This window comes from Triturus cristatus, chromosome 2_2, assembly GCF_964204655.1.
Source record: "Triturus cristatus chromosome 2_2, aTriCri1.1, whole genome shotgun sequence".
Lineage (NCBI taxonomy): Eukaryota > Metazoa > Chordata > Amphibia > Caudata > Salamandridae > Triturus > Triturus cristatus.
The window spans coordinates 14491894-14509974 of record NC_140582.1 but is presented as its reverse complement, the minus strand read 5'-3'; positions in this window follow the sequence as shown (position 1 = coordinate 14509974).

Genomic DNA, 18081 nt, shown 5'->3' with positions numbered 1-18081 from the left:
AGTTTCGAGTCGAGGATGACTCCCAGGTTGCGTGCGTGGTTGGTAGGAGCTGGGGGTGTCCCCAGTGAAGCAGGCCACGAGGAGTCATCCCATGCTGAGGGGTTGGGCTCGAGGATGAGGATCTCCGTCTTGTCTGTGTTGAGCTTAAGTCGTCTTTCCTCCATCCAGTCGGCGACAGCCTTCATTCCCTGGTGGAGGTTGGATTTGGCGATGAGGGGGGCCTTCGTGAGGGAGAGGATCAGCTGCGGGTCGTCAGCGTAGGAGATTATGTTGAGGTCGTGCTGTAGGGCGATGCGTGCGAGTGGTGCCATGTAGACGTTGAACAGCGTCGGGCTGAGGGAGGATCCCTGCGGGATGCCGCAGATGATCTCGGAGGCTTCGGACCAGAATGGGGGGAGGCGGACTCTCTGAGTTCTGCCGGAGAGGAAGGAGGTGGTCCAGTCCAGGGCCTTGTCTCGGATCCCTACGTTGCGGAGGCGCGTGCGTAGTGTGCGGTGGCAGACGGTGTCGAAGGCAGTGGAGAGGTCCAGGAGGATGAGGGCCGCTGTCTCGCCGTTGTCTAGCAGGATCCTGATGTCGTCTGTGGCAGCGATGAGGGCAGTCTCGGTGCTGTGGTTGCTGCGTAATCCGGATTGGGAGGGCTCCAGGATGCTGTTGTCTTCGAGGTGACGGGTGAGCTGGATGTTAACTATCTTCTCGATGACCTTTGCTGGGAACAGAAGCAGGGAGATGGCCCGGAAGTACTTGAGGTCACTCGGATTCGCCTTGGGTTTCTTCAGTAGGGCGTTGATCTCGGCGTGCTTCCAGCTCTCAGGGAAGGTAGCGGTCTCGAAGGAGAGGTTGCTGACGTTGCGCAGGTGGGGTGCGATGAAGATGCTGGCTTTGTTGAAGATGTGGTGTGAAAGAGGGTCAGACGGTGAGCCGGAGTGGATTGTGCCCATGGTCTTGATTGTGTCCTCGATGCTCACGTTGGCCCAGGTTGTCAGGGAGTCGTGGTCGATGGGATGCGGTGGGTCCGGCGTGTCGAGGCCTGTAGGGGTCGTCCGGGGGTTGAAGCTGTCATGAATGTCGGTGATTTTGCGGTGAAAGAAGGTGGCGAGGGAGTTGCACAGGGCCTGCGATGGCGGAATGTCATTGGCGCTGGAACTGGGGTTGGAGAGTTCCTTCACGATGTTGAAGAGCTCCTTGCTGTTGTGTGCGTTGTTGTCGAGGCGGTCTTTGAAGGAGGTCTTTTTGGTGGTCCTGATGAGGTGGTGGTGGTTGCGGATGGCGTCTTTGTGGGCAGCACGGCTGTCTGGCGTCTTCTCGCTGTGCCATTTGTTCTCCAATTTCCGGCAGGTGCGCTTTGATGCTAGGAGTTCCAGGGTGAACCAGCTGGCTCTCTTGCTGGTGTCTCTGTTGGTTGGCTTTTTCAGCGGGGCTAATTTGTTTATTGCTTTAATTAATATTTAGTGGGTCAAGGGAGGGGGGGACTACAGACCTCTCAAGCTATACCTGCACCAGGTTGTCAGGTTGACAGTTTAGGGAATTGGCGTAGGAAGTGGGAGAGTGGGGTGGGAGGGACAGGTTGAGGGATCAAAAGTTATACTGTCATGTTTGTGAGCATACCGTCCATAGAGCTAACAGTAAGAGCACCGTGGGTTACAGACAGAGACAGAGAGAAAGGGATCAGCAGGTAGGCCTTCCCAAAACACAACACGATAAATACAATACACATACACAATAGGTGAGGAAACATACACAGCACTGAAATGGACTGTCAATGGGTTGGGTAGCAAAATTAAGAGAGGATTGGTATCAAAGTCTGTTAAGAGAGTAAAGCCTGACATTGTTTTCCTGCAGGAAACCCACTTGATAGGGACACATTCTTTCTTTATATGCAGGGGATCACACATAACGCTAGCGCACGCTGAGTTTTCCACCAGGGCTCGAGGATTGCAATATTGATCAAGAACCCCCCATCTTTCACACTACCAGAACGTAGTTAGACCCGAATGGAACCTTTGTCCCGGACCTGGGGACGACGAGAACTAATGCTGATGAGTGCCTATGCCCCGCCAAGATTGGAATCTCAAACCATAGATGCAATAGCAAAGATATTACGGGAATCGGGCCCCTTCACGCACCCAATCGGCGACGACTTCAATGCCGTAATAGACCCAAATTGTGACTGCACATACACCATCGCTGGAACCCGTGTTCACACCCCATTGGCTGCCTTTGTTTCTTCGCTGGGGCTTACTGACCTGTGGCGGAAGCAACACCTATTAGACCGTAGCTAATCCTACTTCCCTGGGGCCCATAGAGTTTTCTCCAGACTCGATTATTTCTTTGCCCCGGGGGTGGGGGGGGGGGATGCGAGCAGTGGACAAAATAGAGTATCTGGCAAGGGGAATCTCGGACCACTCCCCACTATGGTTAACGGTCAGTGAAGTGGACACTAGACAAAGGTCGGATTGGAGACTAAATGCTTGGGAACTGCGGAACAAAAAGGTAAAGGAAGTGATAATGACGGTGAGTGAACTATACTTCCAAGAATACGAAGGCTCTGTGGCTTCGGCCACCACCCTCTGGGAAGCTTATAAGACAGTGATCCGAGGTAGAGTGCAATATGTCATAGCATGAAAACTAAGGGAGTAATGAGCCAAATAGAGGCATTAGAGCGTAAACTGGAACTGGAGAGCAGCATTAACCCAGCCACTGAGGCAGCGCAGATATGGCAAATAATAATCACCCATAGGGAACTTAGAGCATTGACTGAGCATGAAGTGCGGACTCAAATCCAGGCCACACATCACCGTCTCTAAGAGTCGGAAGCCAGTGCGGGGAGGATCCTGGCTTGGCTGGGCAGAAGGGAGAGAGAGGCGAGCTGGGTGGCCCAGATCCAAGAGGCAGAAGAGCTACACATAAATGCACATACAATAGCAGGGGCATTTGAACGGTTCTATAGGAAACTATACAAAGCCAGATCATTAGAAGAGGAATCCCAGATCTCAAAATACCTTGTTAACATTGATACCCCCACACTGACGCGGTAAAAAGCAGAAGCTTTGGAGGCAGAAAATACTCTGGCAGATGTAATGGACGCCATTAACAGACAAAAACAAGGGAAAACCCCAGGACCGAACGGGCTCCCAGGGGAATTCCTCAAACAAAATGTAAATCTGTTAGGTCCCCACTTCTTAACCATGTTTCAAGCGGCATGAGAGGAAGGATCCCTCCCACCAGATCTTTGCAAAGCTGCAGTAGTGGTTATCCCGAAGCCAGGTAAACCCCCGGAGAACTGTGGAGCCTATCGCCCCATCTCACTACTTAACACTGAAACCAAAATTCTGGCCTCTGTTTTTTCGGCACGACTTTTAACGTTGATCACATCTCTTATTCACCGTGATCAATCGGGCTTTATGCCCAGCCGTGCCACACGGTTCAACCTTCGTAGATTTGTAAGTTGGCTAGACACAGTCAAGAACAGGCTCACCGCGCATGTGTTCCTTTCCCTGGACGCAGAGAAGGCCTTTGACATGGTCCACTGGCCATTCATGCAGCATGTCATAGTGAAGTTTGGGTTTGGAAGGGAATTTACAACCTGGGTGGATCTACTATACACTAACCCTAGAGCTACATTGAGGGTCAATGGGGTGAAATCAGCAGACTTTTCCATTAAAAGAGGAACCAGACAAGGCTGCCCTCTGTCTCCCCTCCTCTTTGTGTTAGTCCTGGAGCTGCAGGGGGATACGGCTCCCCCTAACGCTGCTGGGAAGAGCAGCCATGAACAAAATGATAACGCATCCCAAACTACTGTACATTCTCCAAAATACGTTCCACAAAAACCCAGAGACAATCTTCAAGACAATCAATGACAAACTCCGCACATTATTATGGGATGGAGGTCACCCCAGAGTAGTGCTACAAACATTGCAGTGTAACCAATATAATGGGGGAATCGCTCTTCCAGAAATACAAGCCTATTACCGAGCCACACGTTTAACAGTAATCAATGAGTGAGGCCATGCCGCAGGACACCATTCCACGTATTCTCTCGAAAGGCTCTAATTCAGGAAGCATACATATCTTCATTTCCTGTATTGGGGCGCAGGAGCCAGAGATTTGCTATCGGCCACCCAAAGGACGATTGAGACCTGTAAGGGGGCAGAGAGACAGATGAGATGGGACAAAAGACTAACTAGAGCCGCACTACTAAGGGAGGGTAAGAGGATGCCAGAGCTAGTGAAGCTACAGGGCTTCAGGGAGTGGGACACAGTCGGGATCAGGAGGTAAGGCGACATGCTAAAGGATGGGGACTTAATTACTTTTGGGGCTCTCCAGACTGAATATTAATTGACGCACACCCAACGCTATAAATACCTGCAACAACACATTCCTGGAGAGTGCAAAACATTGATACTAAGGATATACCTGAATATGCGTCGCTTGAAGGCAGACTATTAGAAGAAGAGATACCCTCAAAAGCGGTCTCCTGGACATATAAAACTTTAATCAATAATATCCCCGGCGCTTTATAAATCCCATAAATAAATCCCATAATCTGTGATAATAATGTGATAAACAATACAATGCCCATGCTGGGAGCCAAAAAGGTATGCAGAGTGATAAGGCATAGCATGAAAAGGAAAAACAAAATCTCAACAACAAATCTGCGCTCTGCAATGCAATGAAAGGGTGCCACAAATCCGCGAAGGAAGCCTCTTCTCCCTGGAGTGAAAGGGAAATGCGATCCATGCCCAGCACGTACCACAAACTTTGTAGCCACCCCTGGAGCATGGGAGTCCTGTCTGTGCCCCAGTGAGACAATATATTCTGCAGGGCCACACCCAGGGTGATTCCCATCTGCCTGCCCCTGCGTAACTTATGGGGCCTGTCGGGTAGGCCTAAGAGAACATATGCCGGGGAACATAGTATCTTAGTGTTAAAGTGCTTATCGACCTCATCAAGGATCTGTTCCCAGTATAACGTAAGCATTGGACAGTCCCACAACAAGTGGGTCAGTGTGCCCTCTGCCCCACACCCTCTCCAGCACCTCGGGGAGCGTCTGGGATCGCCCTTGTGCAGTCTGGGGTAGGTGAGATACCAATATGTCGCTATCTTTGTGGCAGTTTCTATGCTAGGCATGTTGCACGCCGAGTGTCTAGCCTGATAAAAGATGTACTCCCCTTCCTTCGGTGAGAATGTCTGCCCCAACTCTGCCTCCCAGTGCCTCTGGACTGCGGGTTTAGCCAGCTGTTCCAGAGGCCGCCTGAGATGGTAAAGTTCTTGGATGAGATGTTTGCTAGACTGTTTGGATAGTAACCATTTCTCATGTGTGAGCAATCTCTCCGCCGCTTGGCGTATCGAGGGTTGCATCACCCAGTGGCGTATCTGCTGGAAGTGATATATCTCAGTTTCTGGCAGGACAAAGTCAGAGCAATCAAATAAGTAGCCCATCGATTCCATCACAATGTTTGAAGGCTATCAGGTCGAGACCCAGGGTAAAGTCGGGAATGTTGGTCATGGGCGTGAGTGGCGACGGAAAAGTGGTAAGTCCGCTTTGCGTGGCTGTTGCGTCCCAGGCTTTCAGGGTTGCCCATGTGATCGGTGACCTGTAAAGCCCGGGGGGGAGGGGAGGGGATAGGGGTGAGTTGTACAGATAAAGAGGGATCTTCCACAGGGACTGGCCCGCCAGGGCGCGTTCCATGAATAGCCAGTGCTTTTCAGACTCGCTCTGGGACCACTCCAACAGAGCCCGCAGCTGAGTGGCCTTGAAAAAACGATCTAAGTTGGGGATCCTTAGGTCGCCATCCCCTAAGTGTCTATAGATCAAGTCGTTGCTCCTCCTGGGTTTTTTATCTACCCAGACGAAAGAGAGGAACTCTTTTTGGAGTTGCTTCAAAGTCCAGGGGAGGCTCCACAGGCACAGTTTGGAAAATATATAGTATTTTCGGGAGCACATTCACTTTGAGTGCCACCACCTTGCCCAACCAAAAAAGGCCAAATGGTCGCTAGCGATGTAGGTCCCGCCGGGTCTGTGTCAAAAGATGGGTGTAGTTTAAAGTGATTGTGTCTTGAATGGAGGTCGCCAGCTTTATACCCAAGTATGATATGGATTTCTGGTCCCATTGAATTGGAGAGATCTGCCTAAGGGCGTCCGTGGTAGATGGCAGCAAAGAGAAACTCAGAGCCTGTGACTTGGCCTAATTGACCCGGAAGCCCAAGGCAGTGGCGAACTTCTCTAGCTCTGTGAGGAAGGCTGGTACTGACGTCAAGGGGGCCACAAGTGTGGCAATAACATTGTCCATGTATAAACTAATGGTATGGCGTCCTGCACTCTCTGAGCCAAAGGCTCCATATACAAAGCAAATAACAATGGTGAGAGCGGGTAGCTCTGTCTCGTTCCCCGTGCTATCAGGAAGGGTTCTGAGGTGAATCAGTTTACCCGGACTGGTGCTAAGGGGCTGCTGTGGCTACCAAACACCCATTTGCGGAAACAATTCACCACCTTAAACCGCTCCAGAGTGCCTTCCAGGAATGGCCAGTGCACCCTGTCGAACGCTTTTTCAGCGTCGACCGACAACATCATCCACTCCACTGACTGGTGGTGTGCCTTGTCTAGGAGGTGAAGTAGCCTCCGTGTGTTGTTGTCGCACTGTTTGGTTGTCACAAACCCGGCTTGGTCCGGTTCTATCAAGCCCGGCATCAGCGGTCCCAATCTAGCAGCCAGGATTCCTGTAAATAACTTAGATTGATGTTCAACAGTGATATTGGCCGGTAGGAAGCGCAGTACCGACTGTCCTTACCGGGCTTAGGAAGGATGACAACTGAGGCAAGGAGCATTGTGGGTGGAATATATGAGGTGTCTCCAATTGCGTTAAAGAGTTGAGTTAGAATCGGGGCAAGGATGGTGCAGAAGGTTTTGTAGAATATAGCAGTGAACCCATCTGTGCCCGGTGATTTGAGGAGTTTGAGTAGAGCTATGGCTAAGATCACTTCCTCGATGCAGATTGGACTATCTAGGGTGGAGACCTGCTCAGGGATCAGTCGGTAATGAGTAATTCCCTGGAGGCAGTTTAAGGTATCCCGCTCTGGCAGCTGCTGAGCGGTGTACAGCTCAGCATAAAAGTCTCTAAACGCCCGGTAGACATCCACATTCCGGGTATGCTCAGAGCTCTGTGAGTCATAGACCTTTTGGACCTTAGCTGCCTGGCGTTGAGCGCGCAGTTTGTGGGCCAGCAGACACCCGCATCTATCCTCCCCGGTGTAAAATAAGTGCTTCAGACGTAGGGCAGTGCATTCCGCCCTATCGAGATCAAGACTAGTTAGATGGGAACGCACCACCTCTAACTGCCTCCACACCCAAGGAGCCGCAGTCTGCTTGTGTATTCCTTCTAATTCTAGCATTTGTTCGGAGAGCTCAGCCCTTTTTTTCCTGTGGATTTTGTTGCCCGCCGAGGACGTAGCGATAAAGTCGTCACGAGTTTGAGTGTTTCCCACAGGGTATCTAGAGTGTCTTTAAAGGATAAGAAGTCCTCCAGCGTCTTAGTCAAGCGCAACATCACCTCTAGGCTGCAGGGGGGGGTCGTCAGTGTCAATGCCGCGTGATCTGAGAGTGCGCGGAGCTCGCTATTTGAGACGCTTGCAAGCAGTAGCAGGGACTGGGAACCTATGGAATAATCTATCCTGGCATAGGTCTTGTGGGAGTGGAAATACAATGTGTAATCAGTTGTGCGAGGATGGAGGGAGCACCAAATGTCAACTAACCCCAGGTCTTGCAGCCATTCTTTACCGCTTTCGGACAACGCCCTCGACTGTCCCTGTCTCTGAGCTGTCAATTTGGCTATTGAACACTGTATTTAAATTGCCCCCTATAAGTAACTGCCGGTCCGGGGAGGCCGCTAGGTCTGCAATCGCTCTGTGGAGAAACGCCTCCTGGCCCTAGTTGGGTGCATAAATAGTGGCTAATATGAGTGTATGTGTGCCTGTAGATATCGAGGAGGCCACGAGCCACCCTTAGATCTCAAATACCCTTGCCCCCACCACCCCCTTGAAATTGCGAGAGATAAGAACAGCTACTCCAGCCTTTTTGGTAGGGAGTGAAGAAAAGTATTGCTGGGGAAAAGCTTTAGCACAGAGTCTGTGGGTTTCGCTGGGGAGGAGAAGGGTCTCCTGGAGTAGGCAGATATGTGCGCCTGAGTTCTCAAGGTAGGACAGGATGGCCCTTCTCTTAATGGGGTTGTTAAGCCCCTTTACATTCAAGGTTAGAATCTTAATGCTTACTGACATGTGTAACAGAATCGGGAAGTACTGCTATTATAAAACACGCGTCAAGAATTTCTTCATGCGGGTGAGTGCATAAGATCAGGGACCTGGGCCAGCATGAGATAAGCACAGTTATGTAGAGCCAGGAGTGCAGCGAGGTGGTGGAGGGGATCCACCAAAAAGAAAAGAAAAACTCCAACAAAATAACATACGAATATAAGAAAATTGAATTTTAACAGTCAAGTGTCCGAAACTCACAACTCCTGGGGAGAAAAATACGGGGTACCAGTGGCTGGAATCACTCCGCCCTCTCCCGAGCACAGCCATGTCCATGCTCCAAGTGATTCTGATGACGGGCAAGGAGGTAAACAAATGTTCGTTAATTTTGTTCTCCGCCTCTTGAAGCCTATTCTGAGGGTGCTCCGGACAGGGATTCGAGGACCGCCCTCCACTTCTTGGCCATGGCATCTGGACTAGGTCAAGACAATGGGCTACTGTGCCTGTAACAAGGCCTGGTCGCCCCCTCCTGCTCCTGCTGACGCCGATTGCAGCCTTCTCCTGCCTGCCGCTTCCCGAGCGACCCAGCCGCCGCTGAGCCGCCCGCCTGCCCCAGACTTTCCCGCCGCTGCCTCCCTGCGGCTCCGCCCCCCGCCAGCCCATTCGCCGCCCCGCTCCCGCCACCCAGCTGACCCTCCCTCCCGGCTCCTTACTTATGACGCCCACGCGCAGCGTTGACACGCAGCGGGCGCGCCGATTGTGCGCCGAAGGCGCGCCAAAGGCAAGCCCGTCTGCGCCCATTCGCGCCTGGACCGCGCCCAGCGCCAGGACCCCTGGCCCCCGTGAACGCCAGCCAACACGACGGACTTACGACCCCACCACCCTCAACGCACTCAACACCGGCCGGAACAACGCCTGCTACCGTGCCACCCCGAGACGCACCCACGGACCCTTCACCTGCCAAGACTGCAAATTCCCCTGCCTCCGGACCTGCACCGCTCCCGCCAAGCCAGACACCAGCAACACCCACCTCAAGTGCATCCTGCTCAACACCCGCTCCGTCCACAGGCACGCCGTCGAACTCTGGAACCTGCTCGACGCAACAGCACCAGACGTTGCCTTCCTCACTGAAACCTGGATGAACGCCTCCTCAGCGCCCGACATCACCATAGCCATCCCGGACGGATACAAGATCACCCGGAGGGACCGCGTCAACCAGACGGGAGGAGGCATCGCCATCGTACACAAGAACACCATCCGCTTCTCGACCAACTCCGACGAAACCTTCACCGCCGCCGAACACCTCCACTTCCAGATACACACCGACCCCAAGACCACCCTCAGAGGCACCCTCATCTACAGTCGCCCGGGACCACGCACACAATTCAGCGAAGACATCGCAGACTTCATCAGCCTGCACGCCCTTCCCTCCGTTGACTACATCCTCCTAGGGGACCTCAACTTCCACCTGGAGAACAACAATGACAGAAACACCATGACCCTGCTGGACAACCTCGCCAACCTCGGACTCAAGCAACTGGTGAACACCCCCACCCACTACGCCGGCCACACGCTTGACCCCGTCTTCTCATCCAGCAAGCACATCTCCTTCAGCCACTCCACCGGACTCCACTGGACCGACCACAGCTGCGTCCACTTCAGCTTCAGAAGAACCACGACCCACCACCACCCGCAACAGGTTCCTCGCCGGAGCTGGAGCAAGATCACCGCCGAGCAGCTCACCGCCTCCCTCAACCAGAACCCTCCCACCAGCACAACAGACCCCAACGAAGCAGCCAGCAACCTCACCAAGTGGCTGACCGCCTGCGCCGATGACCTCGCACCACTAAAGAACCCTCCCAACAGACCCGGCAGCAAGAAAACCCCCTGGTTTACCGACGAACTCAAGGACTCCAAGAAGAACTGCCGCACCCTCGAGAAAGCCTGGCGGCTCGACCAGACCACAGACAACAGGACCGCCCTCAAGCACGCCACCCGCAAACACCATCAGCTGATCCACGCCACCAAGAAGACAGCACTCAAAGAAAGACTGGACAACAACGCCCACAACAGCAAGGAACTCTTCAGCATCGTCAAAGAGTTCTCCAACCCCAGCGCCGGAAACAACAACATCACTCCCTCGCAAGACCTCTGCAACTCACTCGCCTCGTTCTTCCACCGCAAGATCGCCGACATACACAACAGCTTTGACGCACAGACCACGCACCCTACCACCGAACCAACGCCCGCCACCACCACCCTTTGCAACTGGACCCCGATCAGCACCGAAGACACCACCCGCACGATGAACACCATCCACTCCGGATCCCCCACCGACCCCTGCCCCCACCACGTCTTCAACAAGGCCGACGCCATCATCGCACCCCATCTCCGGGACATCATCAACACCTCCTTCCACACCGCCACCTTCCCGGAGAGCTGGAAGCACGCCGAGCTTAGCGCCCTCCTGAAGAAACCAACCGCAGACCCCACCGACCTCAAGAACTACCGTCCCATCTCGCTCCTTCCTTTTCCTGCCAAAGTCATCGAGAAGACCGTCAACAGACAGCTCGCCGCCTTCCTCGAGACGAACGGATCCCTCGACCCCTCGCAGTCCGGGTTTCGGACCAACCACAGCACCGAGACCGCCCTGATCGCAGCCACCGACGACATCAGATCCCTGATCTACAACGGGGAAACAGCGGCCCTCATCCTCCTGGACCTCTCTGCTGCGTTCGACACTGTCTGCCACCGCACCCTAGTGCAGCGCCTCAGTAACATCTGAATCCAATAGAAGGCACTGGAGTGGATCATCTCGTTCCTCGCCGGAAGAACCCAGAGAGTCCGCCTCCCCCGTTCAGATCCGAGGCCACCGAAGTCATCTGCGGCGTACCACAAGGATCATCACTCAGCCCAACCCTCTTCAACGTCTACATGAGCCCCCTCGCAGCCATCGCACGCCAACACAACCTCAACATCATCTCCTACGCCGACGACACCCAACTGATCCTCTCCCTCACCAACGACCCCGCCACCGCCAGAGCCAGCCTACACGAAGGGATCAAAGACGTCGCTGAGTGGATGAAGAACAGCCGCCTGAAATTGAACTCAGACAAGACGGAAGTCCTCATCCTGGGATCATCCCCCTCCGCCTGGGACGACTCCTGGTGGTCCCCTGCCCTGGGCACCACTCCCAAACCAACGGACCACGCGCACAACCTGGGCTTCATCCTGGACTCCTACCTCTCGATGACCAGACAAGTTAACGCCGTCTCCTCATCATGCTTCAACACCCTGCGCATGCTCCGCAAGATCTTCAGATGGATCCCCACAGAAACCAGGAAGACCGTTACCCAGGCACTCGTCACCAGCCGACTGGACTACGGGAACACCCTCTACGCCGGATCCATAGCCAAACTTCAAAAAAGACTCCAACGCATCCAGAACGCCTCCGCACGACTCATCCTGGACATCCCCCGACAAAGCCACATCACTGGACACCTGAGAGACCTGCACTGGCTCCCCGTCAACAAGAGAATCACGTTCAGACTCCTCACCCACGCACACAAGGCTCTCCACGACCTGGGCCCCAAGTACCTCAACGACCGCATGACCTTCTACACGCCCACCCGCCAGCTACGATCGACCAGCCATGCCCTCGCCACCGTACCACGCATCCGCAGAGCCACCGCCGGAGGAAGATCCTTCTCCTACCTGGCAGCCAAGACTTGGAACTCCCTCCCCATCCACCTTCGGCTAACCCAAGACCATCTCTCCTTCAGGAAGCAGATCAAGACCTGGCTGTTCGAGCAGTAACATACCCCTCCCCCCCAGCGCCTTGAGACCCTTCCGGGTGAGTAGCGCGCTATACAAATGTCGTGATTGATTGATTGATTGGGCTAGGTGGCTTGATAGTGGTCCATCCATGGCCGCTTCGGTGTCTGTTGCTTTTTAGCTATAGGTTCCTCAATGTTCAGTAGCTTGTAGGCCGCTGAGAGAGCGCGTATTTGCCTGAGCTCCCCCCTTTGAAGATGAAAATCAGCCGGAATGGGTGTCCCCAGGAGTACTTGATGCCGGCCTTCTGAAGGTACGCAGATATTGGGTGAAAAGTCTTGCGCTTGATCAAAGTAGAGGCTGCAAGATGTTGGTACAGTGTGGGTTGTTGGTCTTTATATTGGAAACTGGAGTTGCCCCTGGCCGCTCGAAGTATGCGCTCCTTGAGCTGGTAATCATGCACACAGGTCAGGATGTCTGCCGGGGTGGCCAGGGACCCCCTTCTTAGGGCCTACTCTATGGGTGTGGTCCAGTTTGATCAGGAAGTCCTGGGGTTCGCCCAGAAATGCGCAAAAAAGGTCCCCCACTAGCACTTCGAAGTTGCTGTTGCCCTCTCCATACACCATGCCTCGGATGTGGATGTTATTTCTCCGGGACCTGTTTTCTAGGTCCTCTGTATAAGTTTGGAGATTGAGATTCTGTTCTTGGAGCCGGATGACTTCTTGTTGGAGACTTTCTAATTCCGCGTCGCGCCCGGCTTCGCGTTCCTCTAGGGTGTTGACCTTTTCTCCCAAGGAGTCAACATCTCAAAGCACCTCTCGTAGATCAGCCAAGAGGTCTTGTTTTATGGTGCAAAAGTCTTTGCGGAGGGAGGAGAAGAGAGATTCCAAGAAGGATCGGCTGATCGGGGCCTCCGCCCCCACCGCAGCCTTGGTCTCCTCGGTGGACTTCATTGTGATCTGGCCCGCAGGCTGCGAAGTGGATGGCTTAAGCAGCATTTCCTTTAGTGTTCTTTCCTTTCAGCCCATGGAGGCTGCCATTGCCTTATATTGTCACTCTTGGTCTAATGTGAGCATTGCACTCTAAGTTTGGGAGTCTCGAGGCGAGGGAGTATTGTTCAGGTGGTCGCTCGGGCTCTTCTCACGGAGTGATGTAGTGGCGGGCCAGGCCACCGCAGTCCTCTCGGCACCGCGAATCGGCCGCACTCCTCGTACTCCCTGAGCATGGGGCCTGTAGCACCTCCTGCAGCCACAGCCTCACGTGATCTCATGAGGGCGTTGTGTCCCGCCTTGGAGTCCGGCCGGCGGGGCCCTGCTCCTAGGCACCGTCATTGTCGTCTGTTGGCTTTGGCCCCTTCAGACGGACTCGCACCCCTGGCTCGGGGGAGGGGGGGAGTCCAATCGGAACACCTCAGCACCCCCGCCAGGGCTCGATGGGCGTCCTTAGGCCGGCCGCTCCCCGCTGAGGAACCGCTATGAGCAGCCACCACACCACAACTCCGGAATCGGAAATTCCTGCACTGGGGCACCCCTGTTGACACCGCAGCCCCAAGTCCCTGAGGCCCTTTTCATCTCTTAATAACTGGGGCAGTGTCAGGCGGGAGCAGAGAGACCCGGGGACCCGTCCTACCAGGTCACCATCTTGGCCACGCCCCCGGCCGGTCCAATTTAAAGTCCTTCACAGATATACTATGATAGAGCGCGGTTGCATACTATGGGTAGGACAAAAACACCTAACTGCCTGCGATGCTAAACCGTCCAAGGCACTTATATTCACACCATATGGTAATGTCAGCAGATACAATGCTATTGGACGCGAATAGTGAAGTAACTCAAAAATATATTAGAGGCACAGATACCAATGTGGACCCTAAATATGTACTATTGGGTATCTCAACAGATACTGACCTCCCTAGATACAAGCTCCTACTGAGTAACTTAGGATTGATAGTCGCGAAGAGAGATATTGCTCGACACTGGGGAGTTGAGGGCCTGCCCACTCTGGCTGAATGGCGCGGCAGCATGGATCTGTACATGGGGGACGAAAAAAGAACATACACAGCCAGAGGATGTGCCAAAAAGTTTACCAAAATATGGCAACCATGGCTGAGATACTACAATATAGAGATTGAGGGGCCTGGACTGGATAAAACACAACACACTACTCAAGACTAGTACGTAATAAATGGATTTTCTCACCCAAGGGGAAATATGTAGCTGGGGAGGGACATGGCAAATCTAAGGAGGGGGAGAGGGGAATGCTAATAGAGGATGGATCTCTCGAACGTAATCTCTGTATCCCTGAAAGTAGCTATGGACTGTATTATTATTGAATCTACTGTGCATTATGTTTATCTACTGATGTTTTGGCTGATGTTTAAAATTAAAATAAAAGCAGTAAAAAAAAAAAAAAAAGATGTGTATATGTGCAGTCATGTGGCAAGTCTGAATTAGTTGTAATTTTGCTCCTAATATACCGGATGTTGAACAAGTATTGTGATCCCAAGCATTTGTGTCACACTGTGTAGTATATCTGTAGGCTGATCAAAGTATCAGGAGCACAAATGGAAAAAGAACATCTAAATTCTAAGTATGTCAGGCACTGAAACTGAACTATCAAATCTAGTTTAAATTTGTTCTCTAGGTACATATGTGATATCAAAAGACCAAAGTGCAGGTAATTTCTAGGCATTGCAACATTCAAGGATCTAAATATACAGATACTTTTTTTATTTATGTATTTATTAATTTCCAATAAAGAAAAATAACAAAAACACTCACAGTGGTATTTCAGCGTTAGGTATACAGTGCAGTGATATAGAGTATGTACATCTTCTTTCCGCAATTCCCGTGGGAGAAAACGTTAATACAATCAGAGGCAAACATGAGGCACAAGTAAACAGTACTCTGTATTCGCTCTGCCGCTAGCAGCATCAATCGTATATAGAATATCAACCCAAACCAGCAGCCTCAGGAAGCCCTCGGCTCCTATCACAATGTAGTGGCAACAGCCCAGTCTGCGCCTTCAGGTTAGATCTGCACCATCAGTCGCCTTTTTTGCTAAGTAGCTTTGATATAGACCCCAGAAGCTTTTGGGATGGTTTCGAGGGGAGCAGCAGTTGGCTATATAACTCCGATTGTGTGTTACAGTAAATCATGTCTTTGGACCAGTCGGCAATGGTGGGTGCAGGTCCTCGGGCCCATCTCATCACCACCCTACGCTTCGCCAGTAAGAGACCCATGTCTATCAATTGCCTCACATCCTTACCCAGTTGTTTGGTCCATCACAGCAATGCCACCAGTAGGTTGCTTGTCAGCAGCGATCCCGCTGTATCATTCAATATGCGAAATATTGATTCCCAAAATCTGGCGACCGCTGGACATGCCCAGGCAACATGCAAAAACCCTGTCGGACTAAATTTGCAACGCTCGCATTCTGCAGTATCGCGCAGAACATATCGGCATAGTCTTTCAGGAGTATAATATGTTCTATTAAGAAATTTAAAATGAATTAGGCGGTGCCTTCCAATTAATGAAAAATGTTGTGTGACCTTGCAGCAATATCTCGAAGTGGCATCATCAAGCGCCACTCCCAAGTCATTCTGCCAATCCAGTCTGGCTTTAATGTAGTGGTTCTGTTGTAATCAAAATGAAGTACTGGTCTTCTATAGTAGATTGGTTAAGTTCCTTTATTTAAGTTAACAAGGGAAACCCCACCAGGAGCAGCTGTCCTGCTGCTCAGCCCATACCCAACTGACATTCACAGACATCCAACATTCCATCCATCCAACATTCCACACCACAGTCATTCTAGCTGAGCAGCAGGGAAACATAAGTTACAACATATCTCCCTTCTTTACGGGGAACAAGTGCATTGTAAAATAGATAAGATGAAACAATAAAATAATGACAGGGAAACATAAGTTACAACAGGTTCCTGCAATATTCTTTCATTATACTGTAGATGTTGGAAACCATCTTACTGGGTGCTTCAGATCGTAATAGCACCGAAAGGGAGGCTACTTCTAGGGGCTCCAGCATGTCCTAACCTAGCATCTCACGGAGTGCATGTCTTACTCTATAGTAGTGGAACCGCACAAGCGGTGTGTAGTTATGCCCCTCTGCCTCAATCTCAGCCCACTCTTGTACTTTGCCATCAGAGAATAGATTTCCAATTGTAGTAATGTTGACTGATGCCAAAGCCCGGACCAGCCCCCTCTCACAGCATACCAGTAGCCAGTAGCACCATTCCACCGGGGTGAAGGGGGAGTATAGGACAGTGCCCACCTGTCGCTAAAGCAGATTATGCCATGCGTGTGTAACAGAGTTAACTGAGTCCAAAATTGACATTATGAGGTTATATCCAGGCAAACGGGTTCCCCTATACCCATGATACTCCCTTAGCGCACAGGTCAGAGGTTAAGCTACCAGGGCATATCATATCCAGATAGTTAATAAGCCACATTGACATACTTCATCAATGTGATAAATGAATAATCTAATGCCTCAAGTTGGCTACATTTCCTGCATATCAGTCCATAAAAGTAATAATGACACAGTAAATAAATAGGCTGTGAAAGATGTTATACACTAGGAAATAACCTAGGTGAAATGTAACAAAGGTAAGGTTTCACAGCGTACTTATAGTCAAAATTTGAACTGTCTCATTCTAAAGAAATGGTGTAAGAATCAAGGCATATAAGTACAGATTCACCAACAAGGCAAAATCACATACAGACATATACATATAGAAAGTGTTGTGTTACAGGCCTGTAGTACGAAGTCACTTATTTCAACATCATGTTGTCCGATACGAAAACAGGTTACATTGCAATACCTATGTGTCAATCTAAGCTCTGCAAGACAATTTGCCATGCGAAAAGCATTAGCTGAGCTATATGAAGGGGGACTCCTGGAAGAGGCAAGGATGGCCTGGTTGGCCTCCCGCAGCCGAATATATCGATGGGGAGACAAATCAGGCAAATTACTACACAGGCTATGCCAGCATGCGCTGAGGCCGATTCACTTCCCTAGTGTTTGTGACCTCAGTGGAAATGATCTCACTGACCCAGCAGCGATTGCAAATAGTTTAGCTGAATACTATACGGCATATATACTAATTGCGATGCGCTACGTGAGACCCAAATACAAACATTTCTAGATGATCTGCCCCCGAAGGCCCTATCAGACACAGTTAGGTCCCAGCTTGATGACCCTTTTTTTTTTTCAAAAGTATTTTTATTGAATTAAGGTAAAAAAAAACAAAGGAAAAAAGGAAACACGCGGCAATCCCGCCACAGTTCCCACGCAGGGGAGATGCACAAGGTGAAGGGGGCCGCTATGAATAGCAAAAGTCCTGTTGTCTGGCCCAGCTGGGTAACAAATCTAAAGGAGACGAAAAAGGACCAAGTCCAGGCCGCCAGTACGGAGGCTATACAAGCGTTTGAAGTCCGCCCTTCTAGAATGAGCAACAACAGGCAAGTTACCAGGGCCGGACCAGCCAATCTCATTGCCGCAGGCCCTCCCCTCTCGTCGGTTAGGACTGTCACAATAATCCACCAAAACGCAAAATGAAACCGGGAAAACTCCCCCCCACCCCAACAACCACCCATCTCCCCCCCCAACCCTCCAGTGGTGGCAGCACACAATCACACTACAACACGCTTCCGACACTATTCACACTTGAAACAGATGGAGAGCCCGGATCGACGGCGGGCACACCGCAGCTGGTAGCCCCCGAGAAAGGAAGCACACCAAAGGCCCCCAGCGGAAAACAACATTTTTGAAGTCCCCCAGAAATATGTCCGCCATTCGCTCCATGCTCAGCAACTTCCACAACCTCGCATACCATAGAGAAATCGCTGGGGCCTCCCTCTTTTTCCAGGCCGCCGCCAAAGTGATTTTAGCCGCCCCTATGCAGAGCCAGAAAATCTTTTTGTCCGCTCTCGTCTGATGTTCTAAAAGCGGGTCCCTAAGGCCCAACAACACATGCTCCAGGGAATCCATAATAGGATACCCCAGGATGTCTTTAATATGGGACAGGATCTCTTCCCAATAGGAG